This window comes from Heterodontus francisci, chromosome 4 (genome assembly GCF_036365525.1).
Source record: "Heterodontus francisci isolate sHetFra1 chromosome 4, sHetFra1.hap1, whole genome shotgun sequence".
Lineage (NCBI taxonomy): Eukaryota > Metazoa > Chordata > Chondrichthyes > Heterodontiformes > Heterodontidae > Heterodontus > Heterodontus francisci.
In genome coordinates this window covers 60,442,817-60,464,871 of record NC_090374.1, presented here as the reverse complement: position 1 = coordinate 60,464,871, position 22,055 = coordinate 60,442,817, and positions in this window count along the sequence as shown.

The following is a 22,055-nucleotide window of genomic DNA, read 5'->3' as shown; positions in this document are numbered from 1 at the left end:
CCTTTTTCTGGGTAGTGTCGAGCTTCTTGAGTGGAGAGTATTCTATCACACTCCTGACTTGTGTGTTGTAGATGGTGGACAGGCTTTAGGGAATTAAGAGGTGAGTTACTCGCTGCAGGATTCCCAGCCTCTTACCTGCTCTTGTAGCCACGGTATTGATATGGCTACTCCAGTTCAATTTCTGGTCAATGGTAACCCACAGGATGTTGATGGTGGGGGATTCAGTGATAGTAATGCCATTGAATGTCAAAGAGAGATGGTTAGATTCTCTTTTGTTGGAAATGGTCATTGTCTGGCACTTGTGTTACTTGCCACTTATCAGCCCAAGCCTGGATATTGTCCAGGTCGTGCTGCATTTCTACACGGACTGCTTCAGTATCTGAGGAGTTGCAAATGGTGCTGAACATTGTGCAATCATCAGCAAACATCCCCACTTCTGACCTTATGATTGAAGGAAGGTCAATGATGAAGCAGCTGAAGGTAGTTGGGCCTAGAACACTACCCTGAGGAACTCCTGCAGTGATGTCCTGGAGCTGAGGTGATTGACCTCCAACAACGACAACCATCTTCCTTTGTGTTAGGTATGACTCCAACCAGCAGAGATTTTCCCCCTGATTCCCATTGACTTCAATTTTGCTCGGGCTTCTTGATGCCATACTTGGTCAAAAGCTGCTTTGATGTCAAGGGCAGTCACTTTCACCTAACCTCTTGAGTTTAGCTCTTTTGTCCATGTTTGAACCAAGGCTGTAATGAGGTCTGGTGTTGAGTGGACCTGGCGGAACCCAAACTGAGTGCAACTGAGCAGGTTATTGCTCAGCAAGTGCTGCTTGAACGCACTTTGACGACACTCTACTGATGATCGAGAGTAGACTGATGGGGTGATAATTGTTTGAGTTGGACTTGTCCTGCTTTTTGTGTACTGGACATACCTGGGCAATTTTCCACATCTGTAGCTGCAAGTTCTGGAGCACAGGTCTTCAGTATTATTGCTGAAATGCTGTCAGTGCCTATAGCCTTTGCAGTATCCAATGCCTTCAGTCATTTCTTGATATCATGCCGAGTGAAACAAATTAGCTGAAGACTGGCATCTGTGATGCTGGGGACTTCAGGAAGAGGCCGAGATGGACTTGGCACTTCTGGCTGAAGATTGTAGCAAATGCTTCAGTCTTATCTTTTGCATTAACATGCTGGGCTCCCCCATAATTGAGCATTGGGATATTTGTGGAGCCACCTCCTCCAGTTAGTTGTTTAATTGTCCACTACCATTCATGACTGGATGTGGCAGGACTGCAGAGCTTAGATCTGATCCGTTGGTTGTGAGATCGCTTAGCTCTGTCTCACACATGCTCTTTACGTTGTTTGGCATGCAAGTAGTCCTGTGTTGTAGCTTCATCAGGTTGACACCTCATTTTGACGTATGCCTGGTGCTTCTCCTGGCATGCCCTCCTGCACTCTTCACTGAACAGGGTTGTTACCCTGGCTTGATGGTAATGGTAGAGTGGGGCCATGAGGTTATAGATTGTGGTTATGGCCCACAGCGCCTCATTGATGCCCAATTTTGCATTGCTAGATCTGTTCGAAATCTATCCCATTTAGCACGGTGGTAGTGCCACACAACATGATGTATGTGCCTGCTCAGGTGGATGTAAAAAATCCCATGGCACTATTTCAAAGAAGAGCAGGGGAGTTATCCCTGGTATCCTGGCCAATATTCAACCCTCAATCAACATCACAAAAACAGATTATCTGGTCATTATCACATTGCTGTTTGTGGGGGTTTGCTGTGCACATACTTGCTGCCATGTTTCCTGCATTATCACAGTGCCTACACTTCAAATGTACTTAATTGACTATAAAGCACTTTGAGGCATCTGATGATCATGAAAGGTGCTATATAAACACATCTTTCTTTCATTTTTCTTTCAGTTCCTTGCAAATTTCCTTGGGAAGACAAAGCACAGCTCCATTCTTACACTGTAGTTACACTGAAACTTTCCAGGAAATTCTAATAAATTTTAATCTTGCCCATAAAATTATCCCCTCCTCATTCTGTTGAGAAATAACAATGGTAGCATTGTGTGCTTTCTTCATAAATATTCTACCTCCTGCTGATCCCATGATGTATAACTGCTTGCAGCTTTGACATTTGTTAAGTCCTGGATTCGGGCACATCTGCCCCCAGTTGACTCTGGCACACGTTATCTGGCAGTTAAATCTTAGTGTAGGCTGATGTGTCATTTATCATTCCATATTGAGGAGATTCCTGCTTCTTGTATCACATTTTTGTTTTAAACTCCCCTGCCCTTTCTCCACAGGGTCCTGAATTTTCTGGGAAGTTGGAATTTCAATATGGTGGGTCTTTGACTCAATGATGAAGCTTGCTGCTGACCCCACCAAAGTGGGGTCAGTACAGTTCAACAAGCTGACATAAAGCTGGAGGATGCCAATCCTTTGAAGATGCTGCTGTCATCCTATAGTTGCTGAAGGCTTTTAAATCCTGCAGCGAGTTCCCTCCATCCAGCATATTTCTCTGATTTTACATGGGGTTGCCACTGGTGGTAGTCTTGCAGAAATCCCAGGTGAAGGGCATAAATGATCATTTTTGGCTGTCTATGCTGTTTCTCAAGGCGTTATGGTGGAAGATTAAAAGAAACCACGTGGAATTTCAGGATCTCTCTCTTGGGGGTTTTCAGGATTTGGTGGCAACTATTAAAACTGCCTTTTGCTGATCAGTGGCCACCCTGTGGCTGGACCCAGCAGCTGTAGCATGGTCACAGTCATCCAACAAGATCTGTGAATCTATGCCTCTGTGTCTCTGGATAGCAGGTCATACCAGGCCCATAAAAGGCAGGGCCAGGCTGCACAGGAAACGACATAAGACATGCGGTTCTCAGCATACTTAACTATCATGAGATGAGGACCAGTTTATCCTCAAGAGGCTCCTGTCCCAAACTTGCAGCCAACTTCTCACAACACTGGCCTTCAGTCTGCACTGAGCTAAAGAACTAGAATAGACCAAAGGAAGGCATGACCAGGCACCCAGAGGAAGCATGTTGATGAAAAGTAAGGCCTTATATTGAGTGTGATGTTGATGTTTATATTGGCTTAATTTCAATGAACTTATTGGGTCTTGTGATGTTCAGTTGGGGTCAAATGGAATGGTTGTTTTGTGAGACACAAAGACTGATGTTTTCTCCCAGAAGGATTGAAGTAGGTATAAAGGCATTGGTATTAATGGAGGAGTAGTTAGGGGAGTGTTCTAATCTGAGGAGAATATCTAACTAATAATCTGCCCACATATTTCCCTGGCAGCCAGGATGGTAGATTCCAACTACATTCTGTTCCCATTTGCACTCTTGTACTGAGTCCTCTGCCACCATTTTGCCCTGGTACACTTAAATATACAAGCAATATCTGGGCCTGATTCTCTACATAACCCGTTACTGTGTACATCTAATTTTATGTCTGATCTGCCAAATTGTTACTGTACACTAAAGATAATGGTGCCAAAAATTTTAAGGACAGCATCCAAGCTGCTCAAATGGGGTGATTGGGACAGCAAAATTGGCCCATCATTTTCATGAAAACTAGATTGATCCTTTCAACTTTTAATACAATTATATCCTTGACAATATTTTCCTTTTCTGATTCACTCCCTCATTCTGAAGAAATATTTCCAGCACTATCACCATGAGACATTTATCTATGTAACCATCTAACACTGGCAAGTTTAGTTTCTCTTAATAAGAAATATTGGTTGTAAAATGTGGATCTGTAGCAACATTAGAAACAATGCTACAGAAGCTGATTGCCCTCCTGGAGTTGTGTGCTGCACTCCTAAGAGTACATCTGTGGGCAACCTTTGTGAACACCGGAAGCAACAGAACTGGTGCTATCATCGCACACCCTACCGGCTGAGGTGACACCCGTTTTCCCAATTTCGACTACACAGGCCCATTCAATGACTTTGCATACCACTCACCACAGATCAAGTGTCCAGCTCCAAGAGGGGCCCAGTAAAAGTGTTATTTAAAGGCCTAGGCACTCAACTTGCAGATAAGGTAATTTTGAAGAATGTCTGCTCTTGTAAAGTGTCTGGAATGTTTTTGTAGAGCTCCTGAGTTTGGCAGGGAGGGTTGCTTCATCCTCACAGAGAGGGCAGAGGGGAAGAAAACCTGTTCACACAAAGGCTGCAACAGGTATGGGGGCTGTAATTGCAGTGCCTCTGGTTCTGCAGCACACCAGGAGATGGAACAGATCCTCCTTAACAATGATAGGAGGCTGTTTGGCAGGTCAGCAATGTGCCCAGCATCTCACTGAGCATTCCCATTCATTGCTCTACTATATGCTAAGAGTGAAGAAATTATACTGAACCTCCAACTAGCAAACCAGAGGTGTCCCGTGACATAATGGATGCCCCAACAACTTTAATTCAGCCAATGATGTTATCTGTATTTGAACTTCTGAGTACAAGAGACAGAATTCCAGACAACAACATTGTCTTGAAGGCGGTTAACACGAACGGTACATAAAGCTTCACCACTAGTATACTGAGCAGCCATTTTGGTTGACAAAGAATGTTAAAGTGAAGTTGCTGTGATCATTAGCTTATAGAGAATTGGCAACCCGGCATAACTCTAATGATGTGCGGATAGATTTTGGCATGGAATAGATCATTCTCGTCCAATTCACTAGAGTGAACTCAATCCAGGAACAAGAGAGAGATTTTCTTTGTAGCCGACAAACCACAGCACCAATAATCCATCACTGGGGAGGGAATAAAAACTTTATCTAGCACAACAGAAGTTTGAGAATAACAAGACAAATGTGCTTTTGGAAGACAAATTAATACTTTTTCTTTTTGCATTTCCTTACGGAATATCGAGTAATTGCCACACTATAAAACTGGCTTCTGACTGAAACAATGAAGCTGTTTACTAAGGGCAGAGGTGGTCAGAAAGAACAAGATTGCACTGGGTTGACTGTATATCATCAAATCCCTGCTTGAGACTTGCCATGAAGGACGGGGCCATTTTCAGAAGCAGTTCTCAAATTGAGGGTTGTTACACTGTGGACGGTAGCAGTACATATGCAATTCTCTTGGTCACATCTTCATGCTACTACTAAAAGAAAAGATGTACCTTATGTGGTTCTATTTGCTGGATCTTTTAACTTCTCTTGTATTTCATCCCAATTTCTGTTTCGAATAGCTGGTTTCCTGTGATATGTTCCTTCTGCAAGTTACCTGTTTTAGCCAGTGGAATCTTTACAACTTCTTTTAGATGAGCATGTCTTTTATAAGAATTTCTATTTGTGTTGTCTTTTGACTAACCCATTTCTTCTTACAGTCTCCAAGTCCCTATGATTGTTGGAGATTGTGTTGATGTCCCAAGTAAAGCTTTGCGAATTTTTATTTCTGATACTTTGACAAACAGCTGCTACCAGAATTTGGTGATCTTAATAAGAATGTTAACATCAAAGCAAATGATCCTTTTATCTTCTCTTCAGGCTGTTCCATTACTAAAAGTTTCAGGAAATTCCCTTAAAGACAATGGCCTTTGAAATGCACCGATTATCTTATTTATATAGGATGTATACCTCAATTGCAATTAATTTTTCACATCACTGTACAATGCACAGATTTACATTTTAATGCTTTATGACAATGTGTCATCTAAGCTGCTTTCATCTGTTGCTGAAATACAATTTCTGAACATGACACACATCTCTATTCCACTGGTTCCTCAGCACCAACTGTTAACCACAGTTAAGCACAGGTGATTTACTTTGTCTTTTTTTTCAAACTTGGTGGTATCCTTCATTCTGGGCCTTGGTCCTTAATATCACCTGCTCAGTTAAAAAAGGATACATTTTAATTGTCAATTAGGGGGTGTTTGGCTTTCTTTTTTAAAAAATCTTGGTTACATTAGGTGATTCAATAGTTTATGAAACAATTCAGTACAGGGCGGCACAGTGGCACAGTAGGGCGGCACAGTGGCACAGTTAGGGCGGCACAGTGGTGCAGTGGTTAGCACCGCAGCCTCACAGCTCCAGGGACCCAGGTTCGAATCAGGGTACTGCCTGTGCGGAGTTTGCAAGATCTCCCTGTGATCGCGTGGGTTTTCGTCGGGTGCTCCGGTTTCCTCCCACAGCCAAAGACTTGCAGGTTGATAGGTAAATTGGCCATTGGAAATTGCCCCTAGTGCAGGTAGGTGGTAGGGAATATGGGATTACTGTAGGGTTAGTATAAATGGGTGGTTGTTGGTCGGCACAGATTTGGTGGGCTGAAGGGTCTGTTTCAGTGTTGTATCTCTAAATAAATAAATGTCAGGATTAATTGCAGGAAATTCTTTGTTTTGACTTTTTGGATATAAATGATCTTATTTACATTGGATTTAGACCTCAAATTCAACTGGTTTTGCACATCACTCCAGTTACACAGATTTTTGTTTAAACCTTTATGAGGATGTTTCATCCAAGCTGTTTCCATCTGTTGTACCAGGAAACAGCCATGATTCATTGTGCTCAAATAATCTGAGGTACCTGCATTGTTCAGCCAGAGGAATGTATCAGGCTGGCTGATGGGAGAACAGTGGTACCCACTTCAGCTGTTGCGAATGATATCCATCTATTATCCATATGCAAAGGCCAAAATCAGGTGCAATGCAGTGCTACACAGATAATAGTTAAGTCAACCATGGGGATTCCGAATTCCTGCTTCCGCTCCCTGGATAGGTCAGGAGGAGCCCAATAAATACATCCCAGCAAGATGTCAGGAATTGTAATGGAATTTTGTTTCCTCCATAATTTGTTAGTTAAGACTTTGGATCTTGCAACCACAGCAGATGAGGAGGAACAAAATGGACACACCTAATGTCCTGCTCATGATAAGAATGTCTGAGTGAGACAGGAGGTGGCACAGAACAAGCTGTTGCCAGCAGCATGCAGCGTCAAAGCTAGAAATTATCACCTGCTGTTTCCAGTTGAAAGATGGCACTCCCTCTAAAGAAAACAAAATGCCACTGCTGATTCCTTGCATTACTCTCAGATAACCATTATTCAACTCAGTAATACATTTAACATCCTATCAGGAAATGGATGCTTGCAAGAAAGAAAACAGGAAGCCTCCATTAAAATAATACACAAACATATCAATTTGCCAAAGATTTCCACATATATTGATTGTCTCTTCCTTATGTCCTAATACTATTTATCACTGCACCTAACCCCTTGTGCCTAAACCTCTTTTTATGCATGAACCTTATTAAGATTCCTAATTCGTGTTACTTCAATGTCAAGAGGTTGTGAGGTTGGTGGCTGGAACTGTGCTAATGGAACCCCTCAGGACTGTAGTGGCACTCATCTCAGTGGTGCTGATGTCCACAGAACCCATTTCTGGTGACATGTTATTTGCATATCCATTTACTTACCAGTCTCCAACCCAGAGCTTCCTCCTATTGTAGAGAGGGTGGACTGATGCAGTCGCTATCATGAAAAACAGCAACATCTGCGATCTCTCTTTACGTTCCCACTCATGCGGGACATGGGTTCCATCAGGTTAATGGTCTGTAACTGAACAAATGGTTCAACTTAAATTCTGAAAGTCCTGACATATGGGACTTTTGATGAAATTTATGAAAGCAATTATGGCTGCTACCCCGGAAAGAACAGACACCTTTAGAAACTTCTATTGACATCTTGTTGCCACAGAAATCTTGTGGACTACCAGATTCACAAGGGCCTGACATAACTCCTACATTTATCACAGGTAACAGACTCCAACCTGTTCGCTACATCCAAAACATGAGAAGAGACTGTCTCGACTGACTGTACCTGAGGCCTCTAAGCTGAAGATGGAGCCTGTGAGATCTGGGTCCCTTTCTTCCTCAGATAAGGCTCTTTGTTTCTCTCCACTTCCCAAACGGGCCACAGTTGTTTCTTCCTCATTTCACTGGCCACCACGGCCCCAGCCCCAAGCTCCACCTACTCACTAGTGCTCTGTGCTTCACCCTATCTCATTATTTACATTCTCTTGAATGGTTAAATCTGGGCTGGTGCTTGAATAAGTAAGATTCCAAACATAAAAATGGAAAAAGCTGGAAAATCTCAGCAGGTCAGGCAGCATCTGTGAGAAAACAGAAGTCAGTCAATGTTTCAAGTCTTAAGTCCCTTTCTCAGAGCTGATGGAATTGGAGAATCAGGTGCATCGAATGGCACTGGGGATCTGAAAAGCTGTTTCAGCTCTTTCTTTCTCCAAATGTTGAGCATCTGTGAGGGGCACAAATTGTGCTAATGCTTTTAGATAGAGGCTGTGCTGCAACCTCTTCACTGCTCGAGCACTATCATCCTTATCAGGAAATGGATAAAGAGCAGTCATTCATTTTGATAGGAAGAACTGGGAGAGACAATATAACATAAAGGGTACAACTCTAAAAGGAGTGCAAGAGCAGAGGTACCTGGAGGTATATGTGCATAAGTCATTTAAGGTGGCAGGACAGGTTGATAGAGTGGTTAATAAAGCATGCAGTATCCTTATTAATAGGGGCATAGAGTACAAGAGCAAGGAGATCATGTTAACTTGTATAAGACACTAGTTTGGCCTCAGCTGGACTATTACGTCCAGTTCTGGGTGCCACACTTCAGAAAAGATGTGAAGGCATTGAAGAGAGTACAAAAAAGATTCTTGAGACTGGTTCCAGGGATAAGGAGCTTCAGGCATTAAGATAGATTGGAGAAGTTGGCACTGTTTTCCTTGGAGAAGAGAAGGCTGAGAGGTGATTTGATAAAGGTATTCAAAATCGTGAGGGGTCTGGACAGAGGAGATAAAGAACAAAGAACAAAGAACAAAGAACAAAGAAAATTACAGCACAGGAACAGGCCCTTCGGCCCTCCAAGCCTACGCCGATCCAAATCCTCTATCTAAACCTGTCGCCTATTTTCTAAGGGTCTGTATCTCTTTACTTCCTGCCCATTCATGTATCTGTCTAGATACATCTTAAAAGACGCTATCGTGCCCGCGTCTACCACCTCCGCTGGTAATGCGTTCCATGCACCCACCACCCTCTGCGTAAAGAACTTTCCACGCATATCCCCCCTAAACTTTTCCCCTTTCACTTTGAACTCGTGTCCCCTTGTAATTGAATCCCCCACTCTGGGAAAAAGCTTCTTGCTATCCACCCTGTCTATACCTCTCATGATTTTGTACACAAGAGAGAATCTGTTTCCACTCGTGAAAGGATCGAGAATGAGAGGGCACAGATTTAAAGTAATTGGCAAAAGAAGCAAAAGCGTCGTGAGGAAAATCTTCTTCAAGCAGTGAGCGGTTAGGATCTGGAATACACTGCCTGAGACTGTGGTGGAGGCAGGTTCAATCGAGGCATTCAAAAGGGAATTTGACTGTTATCTGAAAAGGAAGAATGTGCAGAGTTATGGGGAGAAGGTGGGGGAGTGGCATTAGGTGAATTGCTCATTCAGAAAGCCGGTGCAGACATGATGGGCTGAATGGTCTCCTTTTGCCTTGTAACATTTCTGTGATTCTGTGATTCATTGAAATGGTGGGAGAAGACCATGCGGCTCTATTGGGATGGTGAGGTATCTTGTGCATATTATCTGTGTCATTTACCCTTCTATTTATACTCTGTGGACATGTATAATGTGGAGGGGAGTCACACTTCCAAGATCTGCAATGGTACTTGTGTCTTGCCAATGTCATGAGATTACTACAATGTTTCTGGCACTGTATTTGAAATGGTGTTGACTGCCTGAGTCATCTCTCTCCATGTTCCCTGTCCCACTATTTTCTTCGCCTTCTTGTCTTAGGTATTAAAAAAAGCTTTTGTTTCTTGTCCTCCACTCAGCCAATATTACATCCACCAACATTTCTCAGAATCTAGAATTTTTGGTCACTGCGGGAACCCCAATACTGCTCTTCCTTTTGTCATTTTAATCCTCTTGTGATCTCTCTCTCTGTCTCACCGTCCTTCTCAGACAACGTTTGAAGATTCTGGGCCTTTAACTTGCGACAGCCTTTTAATTGCTGCATTTAATCTTTATTTCCCTTCATCCCAGCAGTGAAGAACCAGTTATGTGCAAGATTCCAGCTTTAGAGCCGCCTGTCCTCACACCCTGAGCTGCCAACTGGATCAGATGGGTGGGCAGATGTCCCACAGTGCCATTTTTCTGATGGCTATAGAAAAATCAAGAACAATATCTGCAAATCCTTAAGTGCGATGAAACAGCAATGCAGTTCTCGGATTTGGATGAACACTGAAATTAATAACCGTAGCTGATGTTTTTTGGAAACCTTCACTAATCTGTTTCCAACAATGAAACAAAAGTTGGAAACTTGCATGCTTGGTTCCCAATGGATGACTATGTCAAGCAATGTAACGTGCCAATTTCTGGGAGTTTTTTTGCCATGAGAAACGTTTCTAATAGGCAGGACTTTGCCTCTATTGTTACAAAGTTGGTCAAAGGTCACAAATTAGATTCGTAATGTTTATAATCTGACCTAAAACCTAAATCCAAACTTTACTCCTAGAGTAGATTAAACCCTTAATGGTCCAGATAACAATTGTTACAGATGTGAAAAAGAAAGGCAATAACCCATTAATACTTCTTTATCTATTGAAATTCTTGACCTCACTATCTCATCTAAACTCAAATAGATCTCTTACATCTACTCCATTGTTTCAGCCACCCCCAGGAATCTGTGCCAAATAAATCTTTTAACTCTGCATGAAGATTAAACCCATCCAATATTTCTTTCTCTCTGAGAAGGCTCTTTTGTCATCTTTCTCTCATACTCCTGATCAAGATATAAGATAACATAAATCATCTGACAGCCAATCTCCCTCATCTTCTGGTCTGTAACCTATTTCTTTGTTGTAATCTTTCTTGTCTTTATTTCATCAATACCTTGTGCTTCTCTGTACTTTTCTCCCTTATTCCTCTTAAGCTCCAAATATACTCTTCTTCCTTTCTACAATCCCACTGGGTTGAAATCGATTCACAGTGCAGTGTCCTATTCCAACTCCTTCTTTCCAACACTTCAAAACTATGGAACTCCTTGCATCCCTCAGTTATTTTTTTTCTTCTATACTCTTCAGCATAGATAACAAACACTTGGCATCAACTAATCACTACTTCTTGATATACTTTGTGTACTCTTTAACTCTTTTAAGTTTTGGTGGTGTCCTACACTATGAGCTTTGCCCCTTCATGTTACTGCTGCAATTAATAAAAAAGAGACTAATTGAAAAAATGTTGAGTAAGGCACATATCTGTACTTAATTGAAGATTACTCTGTGCAAAACTACATAGAATTCCATAAAGCAATGTGTATAGCTGTGGGTCACCATATTATCCAAAAGCTTGTAATATCCCTCCTTACCCCACACGGACATAAGAACTGGGAGCCCACAAATGACTCCAAGCCTAAACCATGTCTTCAACCCTCCTCTGCACCATACAATAACTGCTGCGAACAGAGAGTAGGTTCTCACGATCCCATCCCTTTCTTCATAGAAGTGTTTTAATGCCATTTACCATATTTCTGAACATAAAAGCCACAAACATTCAACAGCAAATAGTCTTTGAACCATTTGGAAGAAACCACTAAGGAAATTGGAAATATATGTGCCAAAGTGACCACAAACATCCAAAAAGTTTCAGTAATGTCCAATTATGATATTAGACAGAGCAAAATGAACTCCTGGAGCCTTTCAAATGGAAATTAAATTTGACGAGATGGAAATGGTTTCCAAAGTAAACAGCCTAAGGTAAAGCACCAGCAAAAATGGTTGACCTTTACCTTTGCAAGATTGATATTTCAAAGTACACAGCTATCTGAAGGAAAACTATTTTGAAAACAAAGAGTTAAAATGTGCTTTTCAATTATATTCTCATAGTTTTCAGCCGAATGGCTTTCCAATCAAACTTCTTATACTTAAAAAAAATCCTTATTGAATTACTGTCAGTACCTCACCCCAGGCCACTTAGTAACATTTCAAACACTAAAATAGAATGCACCTCCTTCAAAATATACTTCTTAAAATAAAGTAGCACACCGGTCTTTCTAAATCCTGCAATTGTCAGCAAGATCAGCCATGATCTTATTGAATGGCGGAGCAGGCTCGAGGGGCCGGACGGCCTACTCCTGCTCCTAGTTCTTATGATCTTATAATGGTATAAAATGGTTTTAGATTGATTACAGAGGCTGAACTGAGAGCTGAGATGGATGAACCATGTATAAGAATGAACGAAGTGGCCAAGAAATATTCAATCAATCTTTTCCCTTGGTTATTCAACAGATGTTACATATGGTGAGGAATAGCTGGTAGTGACGTCTATGGACATAATTGAATCAAACATCTGTAATGAATGAATCTAAACCCTTTTCTATGAACATGTTGTCAGTGTGAAACTGTTATCAATAATTATAATCAAGGTGCTTCTTAATTATAAATTCTACAGATTATTAATTAGGTCATATTTGAAAGATTGGGACTGATTCTATGGTGAAGCTAAAGTATGCATTTCCATTGCTCTCAGATGCATGGGTATCACTTAAATGGAAGCCTGACCCAACCAGATTCCATGGGGTCAGTTAATTAACATAATTTTAATAATTTCCTTTTATCGTTTCCCTGTGCACAGGGACAGTTCAGTCATTTGGTCCGGGGACAGGATAGAATGGTAAGTGCTGCAGCTCTTAAAAGATAAATGTTAACTATCACACTTGGGAATTACTAGCTGGCGAAAGACAGATATGGGAACACAGCCTGTGAACTGGTGTGCACTACCACGATGACCAGTTCCTACAACAGCATGGCAACAGACACCAACATCAAAAACAACTCACAGCGTCACTTGGCAGTTTCACGTGCAGCACACCTGCCTCTCAAGGATTGGCCTTCACAGCCATCACCAAAGATCATAGAGTCATACAGCACTGAAACAGGCCCTTCAGCCCACTGAGTCCGTGCTGACCATCAACCACCCATTTATACTAATCCTACATTAATCCCATATTCTCTACCACATCCCCCACTTCCCTCAATTCTCCTACCACCTACCTACACTAGGGGCAATTTACAATGACCAATTTACCTATCAACCTGCAAGTCTTTGGCTGTGCCCATGTTAGCATGCATACGCGATACACACATGCAGATAAAGACAGAACAGAGCAGAAGAAATAAAGTGGAAAAGTTTGAGGCAATCTCTGAAGATGGTTTTTGTTACGGATCTTCGAGCTTACTATAGAGTCCTTGATTGTAGGTAGATCTTGCTTTTTGTTGGGGCCCAGTATTCTTCTTAAACCTTGTTCATTGTAGGAAACTTTTCACTCTTGGGGTTCAAGTGTCTTCAGTAGATTTGGAGTTCCGTAAGAAAAAGATGGTAGCAGACAAGAAAGAGCCAGTCAGGAGAGGTCTTTTCAGTCCAGGAACAAACAGACGCTCTGGCTGGTATTTTACGCCGCGCCCAATGAGCGGGATGGTGGCGAGGGTGGTGTAAAATGGAGCGGGAAGCTCCAGGAGGCTTTCGCGACCCGCTCCCGCCTCCGCTGCCCTTTACATAGGGTGGGGGGGGGGGGGGCAAAAAATGGCCTGCCCGCCCCAGGCCAGTCAAGGCCCTTAAGTGGTCACTTCACGGCCACTTAAGGGCCTTCACCCGCCTCCATGCGGATATAAAGCATGGCAAGCGGGCATCCTGGAGCCGGGAAAAGACGCCTGGAAAAACCAGGTGGTTGAAGATTGTCCCTGGGGGGCCCTTTTCAGTCTGTAGCCAGCCCCCACCCGCCCAATGTAAAATCCCGGCCTCTGAGTTCAAACTGTTTGTACAATTCAGAAAAACCGAGGTTGCCAAGCAGGTTAGTCATGTGATTAGCTGGTCTGACCACGTCTGTTTGTGAATTTTCTTGTCTTAGCTGACCCTGGAATGTCTATTCTTACACACAACACCCAGTGCTCAAAGTCCATTGTGGGTTAAACTGGAGCAAGGTAGAACCCCTTTGTCCCTCCAAGAACTGTCTGTTAGGATGGAAATGTTTTTTTCCAGTCACCGCTGATCTGTTTAACAAGTCATTTCCTCGCTCCAGTTGAAAATCAATGTTCATATGACAAAATTAATATGCCTCATTCTTGGCAGGCGGGGGGTCTAGCATGACACTACCATTTAGTTCTCTTTGTGCTCTGAGGTTATGTAAGGTTTTCCTTTTAAGATCAGTGGCGATCAAGGCAGGGCAATTTTCATTGTCATTGTACGTGTAATGCAATTTTCATAATGTAGCCATTTTCAGTGGTACTACTTTAGAGTACCTTTGTTTTATGTATATCTTTAACTACAAGTCCTTCAATCCATATAAATGTTGTTTCTGTTCTGATTGTAACACTGCACACTGAAACCCTTCTGCACCATTTACAAATCACAATTTATTAATTTTATTTTGCAGTTTGTGGAAGACTGACATTGTTAATCTCAAACATATCTAACAATGGACACTAAAACAAAATAATAATTTGTTATTGTTGCAGTCTAACAGCATAGTGCACTCGTTTATATTAAGTGTCTTTTGACTGGCAGACTCATGGGTGCTCAGTAGGGGGTTGTTCCATATTTTTGCAACATAAGGGAAAATCAGTGAGAGGGCAAAATTTCATAGGATCTATGACAAAATTATATTCCTACTTTTAAATGAAGATTAGTGAAGATTTGTGGTATTTTTTGATGCATGCACATAAAAACAGTTGCTTTGGGTTTTCAACAGAACACCCAAGGGGTTATTTTATGAAAGATTCCATGAATGTTCTGAAAATCTTGGACAGTGCATGCCCAAATCTGCAATGTGCTCTTGGTGGTGTGGGGTGGGTGGTGGAGGGGCAGGGGAAGGTGGGGGTGAGGGCTCGGGGGCGGTGGGGGGGGTGCGGGTGGATTGCTGCTCACCAAAAATGCCAAGTTGGACTTACTGCCAAAAAGAATTGATGGCAGTAGTTAATACGTCTCTGGTTATGTACTGTGTTTATTTTGAATGTTTTGCCTTGACATATAGGGGTGTATTTTCTGCTTTGGGAGCAATCAGTAAATTGTGCTGGTTCGATCACAATGAAAGTTTCCACTAAAATTCATTTGCATATTCACAAATGTAAAATCTTCCATGAACCAGCACAATCTGGCAACATAATAGAACATAATTGTTTCTTTTATCTTCCTAGTAAAAGGTATTCCTTGATGAATTTAAGAGTGATAACCTGGTATAGTTTTATTAATACAGCTGAAAATGGGTTTATCACCAAAAATAAACATTTTTAATAAGGGCGCCCCGTCCTCCAGCTGAGTAACCTTATTTAAAATCACTGAAAATAACTTTAAAAACTATACTGAACCATTTCATAGTTTCATTGGTGTACACGAGTCAGTTTCTTAGTAAATTAAATATTTTTTGATATGGAAAGAAGTTTAAAATGTGCCTACTATCATTGTGTGCCTGAGAAAATGAGTGCAGTTTGAAGAGCCTTTCCTAACCAGTGCAATCGGTGGATTCTTGCAATTTTACACCTGGGGGCAGAGCCTGATTCGGCAAACTTAATCTAAAACCAGCATAGAAGATTGAGGAAAACATGATTATAAGTGGTATCGGTGCCGTTTCCTGCTCCCGTCCCGAACTAGAAAACTTTATCAACTTTGCTTCCAATTTCCACCCTTCTCTCACCTTTACATGGTCCATCTCTGACACTTCCCTTCCCTTCCTCGACTTCTCTGTCTCCATCTCTGGGGATAGGTTGTCTACCAATATCCATTATAAGCCCACCGACTCCCACAGCTACCTCAACTACACTTCTTCACACCCTACCTCCTGTAAGGACTCCATTCCATTCTCCCAGTTTCTCCGTCTCCGACGCATCTGCTCTGATGATGCTACCTTCCATGACGGTGCTTCTGATATGACCTCCTTTTTCCTCAACTGAGGATTTCCCCCCACTGTGGTTGACAGGGCCCTCAACCGTGTCCGACCCATTCCCCGCACCTCTACCCTCACCCCTTCCCCTCCCTCCCAGAACCGTGACAGGGTTCCCCTTGTCCTCACTTTTCATCCCACCAGCCTCCATATCCAAAGGATCATCCTCCGCCATTTTCGCCACCTCCAGCGTGATGCCACTACCAGTCGCACCTTCCCCTCCCTTCCCCTGTCAGCATTCTGAAGGGATCGTTCCCTCCACGACACCCTGGTCCACTCCTCCATTACCCCCACCACCTCGTCCCCGTCCCATGGCACCTTCCCCTGCAATCGCAGGAGGTGTAATACCTGCCCATTTACCTCCTCTCTCCTCACTATCCCAGGCCCCAAACACTCCTTTCAGGTGAAGCAGCGATTTACTTGTACTTCTTTCAATGTAGTATACTGTATTCACTGCTCACAGTGTGGTCTCCTCTACATTGGGGAGACCAAGCGCAGACTGGGTGACCGCTTTGCGGAACATCTCCGCTCAGTCCGCAAGCAGGACCCTGAGCTTCCGGTTGCGTGCCATTTCAACACTCCCCCCTGCTCTCATGCTCACATCTCTGTCCTGGGATTGCTGCAGTGTTCCAGTGAACATCAACGCAAGCTCGAGGAACAGCATCTCATCTACCGATTAGGCACACTACAGCCTGCCGGACTGAACATTGAGTTCAATAATTTCAGAGCATGACAGCCCCCCATTTTACTTTCATTTTTATTTATTTTTTCTTCCTTTTTTTACATTCTTTTTTACATTTTTTACAATCTTTTTTTTGCATTTATTTCATTTCATCTTAGTTTGTTCAGTTTGCTTACCCACTGTTTTTTTTCAGGTTTTTTCTCAGGTTTGCACTTGCTGCTGTTCAATATTCAGTGTATTTACACCTAATCTGTACTAATGCTTTGTCTTTCAACACACCATTAACATATTATTTGCCTTTGCTCCGTGACCTTTTGGTCAGCTATGTGGCCTGGTCCAATCTACACCTTCTCCTTTGTTATCTCTTGCCCCACCCCCACCTCACTTGTTTATAATCTGTGACTTTTCTAATATTTGTCAGTTCCGAAGAAGGGTCACTGACCCGAAATGTTAACTCTGCTTCTCTTTCCACAGATGCTGCCAGACCTGCTGAGTGGTACCAGCATTTCTTGTTTTTATTTCAGATTTTCAGCATCCGCAGTATTTTGCTTTTATATTATTATGATTCTAAGTGGTTTTGGGTGTAACTCGCTTATGTTTAAAAATCCCCTATCTTTTACCCTGTTTCAACCAATGCTGCCTAGATTATGCTGATATTACCGCCATAAGCAAGCAGCAACTCTACCCCTGTATAATTATGTAGGTCTTTAGGAATAACTGAATAATAATTCTAGCAAGGTCATTTATGTGAAAAAGGAAGAATTGTGTTGTGGGATGAAGGGGGATTTCCCACAGCACTCATTTGTGACTGTGGCCAGGTTGGATCTCACACCACTCTGTTCTCCAAGAAAGATTGCTTGAATGTGAGGAAGTGAATAAAGAAAGAGAAACAGTTGGAAAAGAGCGGTTTCATTATCTACTATATGTCCCTCCGGAACAGTTGTGTTACCTAACTTTTACTGACTACAAGTAAAAACAATAGAAAAAGTGTAATTGAAGCCATATAACTTTTTGATTTCACTGACCAAAGACTCAGATTACACAAAACACATTGGAATCTAATTTTCTGAATTCAATAACATCTGATAGGAGTAAAGGAGTAAACATATGTACACAAACATCTTATTCACAAGTAGCCGCATAATCTCCAATAAGATTAATGATGGGCACACGTCATCATCATCAAGCAAAAGAATGGCTAGAATACATCAAAAGAAAACAATGGATACCAAGTGTGCTTTTTAAAATGTCTATTTCCTTGTTTTATACTGCTATGTTTTCTGTGTGTGCAATTTTACCTGAGTTTTTATTTAATTTTTTTGTGCTCATGTATACTCTCTTCAAGGCTTGACGTTATGCCAAATCTGCCTTCAGTGGCGTACCCAAGAGTAAAATAACCACCATATGAACCTTCACGTATGTGGGTTTGTTAAAATATATAATAATAATAAAATGCAATCCAGATGTCTTTTTTGAAAGGACATTATCGCAATTTATAACCATACACTATGGAATAACATGGCTGCAGTGAAATGCTACATGTTCTTTCCTTATTAGTCAGATTGAAAGTTGTTCATTGGAATTTCACTGCCCTTAATGACAGTGATACAGGGGTAATTTTAGCCTCCATGGATGGGTGGATTGTGGGAGGGTGAAAAGATGAAAACATTTTTAACTTCTCAAACCTGACCCAAGTCTACCTCCAACTCGTCCACTTCCAGTTTAATAAAGGAGACAGATGACAATCTGCTCTCAGGAGGTGAGTCATTCACGAAAATCTTTTAAGGAGCCTGCATTTTCCATTTTAACATAATTTTTAGTTTTAGTGCATGGAGGCTGGGATTCCTGGGCCTCAGAAATCCCAGCAGGTAAAATGCAGTGGGGGTAGGGGTGGCAAGAAGGGCTGGATCCATGAGGTAAGTGCCTTTATTGCAGTACTTGTGGGCCAGGAGGAGTAGGAGTGTTCTCCCCAAGCCCAACAAGCTTACCTCCACACAATCAGACCACTGCAAACAGCTGACCTCCACCCTGGCTGCACATAGACCACGTTATCCTGTTTGCTAGCTGTCTTTAGGGCAGCCCAACTTTGCAAACACAAACATCTATTTCAGGCATGGGTCCTGGACGCCTCTGTTTTATCAATATGGCGTGTGGCACATTAAAGCCATAATGGATATGCACACCCTACCAGCCATATTTGCTGTTTACGTGCCCATTTTGCGCCTGAATGTAAATGATGTCATCAAATTTCGAGGCCGGTGTCCCCATGGTTCCAGTAGTAGAACTATAATGTTCAAAAATGTTTTTGGTCTTCTGCATCTATATTTATTATTACTTTGTATTGCATTCTTAATCAGGTATTTGTACATGCCCCATCTTGGGGAGATGGTGTGGTAGTGGTAATGTCACTGAACAAGTAATCCAGAGGCCTAGGCTAATGCCCTGGGGACCTGGGTTCAAATCCCATCACGACAGTTGGTGGAATTTAAACACAACTAATTAATAAAAATCTGTAATTGAAATCTAGTCTCAGTAATGGTACCATGAAACTATCATTGATTGTTATAAAAACCCATCTGGTTCCCTAATGTCCTTCAGGGTAGGAAATCTGCCGTCTTTACGACTCCAGACCCATAAGAATGTGGTTGACTCTTAACTGCTCTCCAAAAAGGCCTAGCAAGCCACTCAGTTGTCAAAGGCAATTAGGGATGGGAAATAAATGCTGGCCTTGTCAATGACACCCACATCTCATGAAAGAAATAAAAAATCTATTTCAATGTGCAGTTCCTTTGCCTCCATTAAATTTCATCTGTTCCATCCTTTAAGCTTTTTATCTTATCAGTTGCTCATTTCCCTTTAAATGGTAGTTAGTTTAGTTTAGTTTAGAGATACAGCACTGAAACAGGCCCTTCGGCCCACCGAGTCTGTGCCGACCATCAACCATCCATTTATACTAATCCTACACTAATCCCATATTCCTACCACATCCCCACCTATCCCTATATTTCCCTACCACCTACCTATACTAGGGGCAATTTATAATGGCCAATTTACCTATCAACCTGCAAGTCTTTGGCATGTGGGAGGAAACCGGAGCACCCGGAGGAAACCCACGCAGACTCAGGGAGAACTTGCAAACTCCACACAGGCAGTACCCAGAATTGAACCCGGGTCGCTGGAGCTGTGAGGCTGCGGTGCTAACCACTGCGCCACTGTGCCGCCCAAATAATAAAAATTTCACCACCCTCTGAGTGAAGAAGTTTCTCCTCATCTCAATTCTAAATGGCATACCCCATATCCTGAGACTGTGGGTCTCAGCTCGTTCTGCAGCATGGCTCATAGATTGGTGACCGCCTCCTTGGAGACCCTTAGTCTGCGCTGACACGTCCACCTGGACATCTACAGATATTTGAGCTGTGTAATGTAAAGTCTCTCCCAGGGATAGGCTCTTCTTCGTTAAACTCCTTTATAAAACCTACCTGACCATAAAGCTTTGTGTTGTTAGTAAATTTGATACATTACTGGAAGTAACTCCATGTTCATACCATTTATTGTAAACACCAAGCAACACAGAACAAACCCCACTAATTACTGGACTAACTTAAAGACCCTACCAGTTACTGGACCACCCTTAGACCTCTGCCTATTTAATATTTTCTGCTATCAATTGCCACTGTAAATTTTCTACTTATTAAAACATTGATATAATAATTGGCACAATGTACAATTGCCTGCATTACAACAGTGACTTATACTTCAAAAATATTTCATTTGTGGTGAAGCACTTTGGAACATCTTGCAGCATGGAAAGGTACAATAAAAATTTATGTTCCTTCTTTCTTTAATCCTGCAACAACAACATGAACAAATATTATAAATTATGATGTATCATTAAAATATACAGCCAAGGAAAAATAGCTTCAATGAATTCCAATTCAATGTTCAAATCAATAAGATGATTTCCATTAATTTCATGCACTTCTTCTTCAAAAATGCCAAATACAGATGTTTGTTAATACCTTCTGAATTCAATTATCTTATATCCACTGGATAGACCTTGCCAAGTAATTTCCTCAAAGAATCGGAATAGATTTGTGAGGCAACTCCTATTGCTAACTCCCTTAAGCTGTACAGATGGTATTCTACAATATCTCAGAAAGTGTTCTTGTATATTTTCTTCACTGCCAGTGTTAGATTAATTGGTCTATAATTCCTTGATCCCTGTATTGAATATTAAGTTTGCATGAGCTCCCAGCCCATGTAGAGACTGATTTATTTCCAAACTCATTTTGAGGATTCCAGTGAGTATTCCCTCTGATATAAATGCCCTGCAGATATTTAATGCATTTCCTTTCTTTATAATGCATGCTTCACTGATCACAACATGTGCCATAGATTTCAATGGCTACTTGATGGAGTCTGGAATCCGTTTACAAACCAGTCGTGAAGAATTAAATTATTTCGGTTGTTATTTCCTGATGTCTCATAATTGCTCGACCTAGCTTCTGACTTAAAGTGGCCCTCTGGCAAGAAAGTGGGTTCAGGGGGGAGCCAATCGCCGAGTTGTTGGGGGTGGTGGTGTGCAGGTGGGAGCCTGGAGCGGCAGCATCCCACGTTATTCTCGTAGAGCCTAGAGAAGCACTCCTATACCTGAGCCTGTTGGAAATAATTTTCGACTGACCTTTTGTGACATCTTCCTCTTTATCATCATATTTTACTGAGTAGAACACCCATGGCACACATTCCACTTGGTAGGCTATTACAATTGCATCAGGAGGCTGAATTTTTGCCGCAGAGGTAGAAAACAGGAACTGGGTCTGTTTTGGGGTCAGAAACCTGCCTCTGGTGGGAAACTGATTAAAGTTCAGATTCTCACTGAGGTGAGCCCTTAATTGATATGGAGACAGTTTTCTTGTCCACTTAGAGCCAGTGGGGGGAATGGAGGCAGATCAGATGAGGCTGCTAGTTGTCCTGAGGGAGAGATCTGCAGTTCACGCCAAAGCCTTCCACTTCACCAGAGGGAAGTAAGATTTCACAGGGGAGTCAGAGGCCTGGCACACAAGGTAGGACAGCCCCCCTGCTTCATCGATGCCGATCTGGATCTAATACTGAAGACTGTGAGGGAGAGGAAGAAGGTTCTCTTCTCACAGGGTGCCAGGAGGAGGACACCTCATCCTGCAGCAGGGGCATGTCTCTGTTTAGCATCATCTCCCACCGCCCCTCTTCCTTCTCCTCTTTTACCTCCTTCACCTGCTTCATCCCCCATGAGCTGTCTCCTTTCAGGGCCTCACCTGCCTCAAGGTCCACACCTGTTTGGAGAGCTATGTTATGGCGAGAGTGTTTGATGCATGCCAGGTGAATTCTTCAAATGTGAACCATGTCAAATACAATAAGTTGACAGGGAAGGTGTAGAGG